The sequence below is a fragment of the Sinocyclocheilus grahami genome, unplaced genomic scaffold, assembly GCF_001515645.1.
Source record: "Sinocyclocheilus grahami isolate Dianchi unplaced genomic scaffold, SAMN03320097.WGS_v1.1 scaffold2619.1, whole genome shotgun sequence".
Classification (NCBI taxonomy): domain Eukaryota; kingdom Metazoa; phylum Chordata; class Actinopteri; order Cypriniformes; family Cyprinidae; genus Sinocyclocheilus; species Sinocyclocheilus grahami.
The window spans coordinates 47,142-52,184 of record NW_015507798.1 but is presented as its reverse complement, the minus strand read 5'-3'; the positions used below and the strand labels follow the sequence as shown (position 1 = coordinate 52,184).

General features: G+C 38.7%; 1 protein-coding gene across 1 annotated transcript in view; it reads left to right on the top strand.

Annotated features, from left to right (window-relative positions):
* The first annotated feature begins 2,907 nt into the window (after window positions 1-2,907).
* Window positions 2,908-5,043, top strand: part of LOC107575408 (equilibrative nucleoside transporter 4-like) — an 18,549-nt gene continuing 16,413 nt past the window's right edge. The window contains exon 1 of the mRNA XM_016261787.1: window positions 2,908-3,023. The gene's annotated coding sequence lies outside the window, so the exon portion shown is untranslated. The remainder of the gene's footprint in view (window positions 3,024-5,043) is intronic.

The window sequence follows — 5,043 nt, the reverse complement described above, 5'->3', positions numbered from 1 at the left end:
TCAATCTTGAGTTAAAAATGAATTAGTACATTCATATCACCCTTTCAAAAGATAAACTGCGGTAGAAACAGTTGCTAGAATTCCTCACATGCTGCTTTTACTGGAAGTCGCCATGATGCTTTAACGGAAGACATTACTAATAGATAATGTTATGATCGAGCTATTTATTTACTCTGTTCCATATAATAATATATTAGTTTTTATACTAAGACTCATTTTGATCTAATCGTACAATTGAATTAAACAATTCTCAATTTTATCTAACGAAATTTAAAAATATATAAAAATAAAATGAAGATGAGCAGGATCGATTAGTAGGGCTTATCGTGTGTTCGTCTTGAAACTGCAGCACTATGTCAAATGTCACATAGAACTGCCATCTAGTGACTAATATTGAAATTATGCATTGGAATAACAAACTCACTTCACAATGACAAGCGATTTTAGATACACACGTTAATACATACAGTGCCGCCCACTAACATTGGCACCCTTGGTAAATATGAGCAAAGGTGGCTGTGAAAATAAATCGACATCATTTATCTTTTTGATCTTTCATTCAAAAAATTCACAAAATTCTAAACTTTCATTGAAGTGAAACAAAGGGGGGGGGCTCACATTATGAAATAAATGTTTTTCTCCGATGCATGTTGGCTACCGTTATTGGCATCCCTACAGTAAAATATCTCTGAAGTATATTCTTATTCATATTTAAAAAAAATTAGCACACCGGGGTGATTAAGAACATGAAATTGTCAAGCCATGACTTCCTGTGCCACAGGATTATAAATATGAGGAACACAAAGGCCAAATTCCCTTAATCATCCATCACAAGGAGTAAGAAATACTAAAGCATTGAAAATCCCCATTTCCACCATCAGGGCAATAATTAAGAAGTTCCAATCAACTAAATAAAATGAAGATGAGCAGGATCGATTAGTAGGGCTTATCGTGTGTTCGTCTTGAAACTGCAGCACTATGTCAAATGTCACATAGAACTGCCATCTAGTGACTAATATTGAAATTATGCATTGGAATAACAAACTCACTTCACAATGACAAGCGATTTTAGATACACACGTTAATACATACAGTGCCGCCCACTAACATTGGCACCCTTGGTAAATATGAGCAAAGGTGGCTGTGAAAATAAATCGACATCATTTATCTTTTTGATCTTTCATTCAAAAAATTCACAAAATTCTAAACTTTCATTGAAGTGAAACAAAGGGGGGGGCTCACATTATGAAATAAATGTTTTTCTCCGATGCATGTTGGCTACCGTTATTGGCATCCCTACAGTAAAATATCTCTGAAGTATATTCTTATTCATATTTAAAAAAAATTAGCACACCGGGGTGATTAAGAACATGAAATTGTCAAGCCATGACTTCCTGTGCCACAGGATTATAAATATGAGGAACACAAAGGCCAAATTCCCTTAATCATCCATCACAAGGAGTAAGAAATACTAAAGCATTGAAAATCCCCATTTCCACCATCAGGGCAATAATTAAGAAGTTCCAATCAACTAAAGATGTTACAAATCTGCAGGATGTGTGTCTATATCATAATGATGACTCTACGAGGATCACAGCTGGAGAATTGCAGATTAGTTGAGTCTTGGGGTCAGAAAGCCTAAACAAAATATCAAACAGCCCCTACATCGCCACATGTTGTTCAGGAAGGTTTCAAGAAAAATTATCCTCGCTCATCCAAAAACAAACTCCTGCATATTCAGTTGACAGACTCGACTGGAACTTCTATGGCCCAGATGAAACTTAAAAATAGAGCTTTTTGGCAGCAAACCCACCAGATGGGTTTAGTACAAACAGGGAGAAAAAGTACCCCATGCCCATGGTTAAATCTACTGCTGGATCTTTAATGTTGTGTGCCTGTTTTTCTGCCGAAGGTCTTGGACATCTTGTTCAGATGCATGGCATCGGTTGGATCTCAGTAACTTCAACTGTCAAAAATCCATTTACACAAATGTGTTTTCTCAGTGTGGATGTGAATTTCAAACCTAGTTCAAGCCTAACCTTGCACTCTTAAAAATAAAGATTTCACAAGATCGAAGTGATGCTAGAAGAAGTGTTTTTGGTTCCCCAAAGAACAGTTCAGTGAACAGTTCTTAAAGGAACCATTGTGAAGAACATTTAAAAAACCTAACTCAGGGGTTTTCAAAACTGGGCTTCGGGGATCTTGAGGGGGCCGCACAAGTGTACTAGGAGGTCCGTGGAAAGATAGAAAACAATGAATGTTTTTAATTAATGAATTAATGAATTAAATAAAAATACATTTAAAAAATAATATCAAGATAAAACTGTAGTGTGAGTGTGTGTGATCTATCTATCTATCTATAGGACTACTGTATATATATATATAATTTAATTAAATTTATAAAAAGTGGATACAAATTCATTTAATAAAATGTATCCAAGTAAATAAATACATCTGACAGTACAGTACTATAGTGAAAAAAACCTAATTATTTTCCAATATAATATATTGTAATATTTATACAGTTATAATATACCTCAGTATAAATGAGATCTTTATACATTATACATTTTATGGAGGTCCCAAATATGATCATATGTTGGGTCTGCGGCATCTATAGAAAACCTCTTAAAGAAACCTTTTCCACTACGAGCCTTTTGCACAATGGAAAGTTTTCATGAATATTGATAGGTTCTTCATGGAACCATAGATAACCATAGATTAAAAAAAAGAGAAAAAATCCTGGGCTATGTGGAAATGTTCAATAATGTTTTGTGGCCAAGATTGTAAGGTATGTGTTAATATAGAAATGAGCCCCATGCTTAGAAAGTGTGACAACTAGCCCCGGTAATCAATTGTTAAGCGCGTGATGATTCCGTGACTTGCGCAGGAGGGCGGGGAGCCTCGAGAGGGAATGAAGGAGCAGAAAACGAGCATCCTCAAATAACATCGCTTGAAAACGAGACCCTGGATCGTAATTAAAGATTATTCGCGTGAGGAAGTGAATGACATTGCCACATCAGGTGAGAGACATGTTATCCACTCAGGAGAGCGCGCGACAGCTCTGATTCATGTTCAGTTATTATCATACTGTACGTGTCGATTGCATTTAATTGCGAATATGTATAGAGACATGCCAAATAACCACAAGACAAATGATCCGTCTTTCCAAAAGCAATGTGATATAGTATCTCAATTTTACTTTCCCGCCGTAAAAATTAGCCTACACTACAGGCTTGACTTTAAGGCTCCATATTTCTAAAAATAGCTGTGGTGGATCTGTCAGGTGACCTCGACGTGTCAGTAATGTTAATCTCGCGTTTATCACCTAGACCAGTGTTTCCCAGCCTTTCTTTAGTCGCGGCACCCCTTTGGAAATTTTTACAAATTTGTGGCACCCTACAAAATTAATTTTGTCACAATATTTGAATTTCTAACTTCGATATGATACTTTGAAAAGTAACGTTATAAATATTCGGTACAGCAGGGAAGAACTGCAGAATATACTGTCATACAGATTTTTTAGATACAATTATTTTTAATTTATATATATATTTTTTTTATATATAAAACAAAAAGTGTCCATCAATGGTGGCAATCAGTAGGCTAATTTCTAATGAAAAGACCAATTTATATGACAGATTTTAATGTAGGCTTTTATTCATATGTAAACATTGTGAGCTAGCTAGTTGTAATGGTAATTAAACAGTTTTGCTCACTCAGTGTATTTTTGATTTTACAGCTGGAGAATTTGCTTGCAGTAGCACGAGATAGCTTGATTTAAAATTGAATAAAAAAAAATAAATAAAAAAAATAAGGAGACTAAGCAGTTAATAAAGAAATAACTAATAGCACAAAAAAAAAAAAAAAAAAAACAAAAGGCCTAAAAATGAAAAAAATTGCTTTTTAGTTTCAGGTAGGCTAAAGATATTATTATTTATTTTTTTACCAATTATCCAAATAATGTTTAGTCCTAGAAAGCTATTATTATCAGAACAAGTGAGCATAACATAGCGGTTAGCAGATCAATTAATGAGAGGGCAGTGTTACCAGAGTCAGGTAGGTCTAACATACAGTAGGGCTATTAAGATATATATATATTTTTTTTACCAATTATCCAAATAATGTTTAGTCCTAGAAAGCTATTATTATCAGAGAACACGCGAGCATAACGGTTAGCAGATCAATGAATGAGAGGGCAGTGTTGCAGAGCATTGTGGAGATACTGGGGCTCTCACGGTCCAGGTGTGTGGAGGCAGGCAGGATGACGAGGACGACAAGGATATTTAATGTAGCAACAAGGCAGAGACAGACACACACTCGAGGTAACATTCACAATAACCGACAAACTAGAACACAAGAGACAGGAACAGATATAGGGCAGTTAACGAGGGACCGACAGGTGAGCACAATGAGGTGATTAATAATTAGATGGGCTAAACCAACACAAGGGGAAGAAACCACAACAAACAGTCCACAGGGGCATTACATTACTCCCCCCTCCCGGAAGGTGCGTCCTCGCACCGTAGAAACAGAGGGAGGGGGCGGAGGGGGACAAGGCAGTGGATGTGAGATGGTGACAGGGGAAGGCAAAGGGCTGGCAGGCAGAGTAGAGAGGTGGAGGTTTCGGCGGAGGACGGACTTCCAGGAGGAGGACAGCTAACAGAGTCCAGGGAGGTGACGATGGAGGCAGGAGCCAGGGAGAAGACAGGAGGGAACCGGAGCAGGAGGGACCCTAGCAGCCCATGGTGGAGCCGACAGAGGGAGGAGCCATGGAGGAATATCCACCGACTCCAGGGGGCCGACCAACGGCGGCAGAGCAGGAGCCCGAGGCGGAGAGCCAAAGAGCCAGGGGGATGCAGAGGATCCAGGGGCCCAGGGTGGAGCCGAGGGCTCTGGCGACCAAGGCGGAGGCGGAGATCCAGAGATCCGCGGCGGAGCGACTGAGGACCAAGGTGGAGCTGACGGGAGGAAGGAGCCCAACGGAGCCGGTAGGACAGAGCGATGAGGCGCAGCCAGAGGAGAGGAGTCCAGAGGCGATGG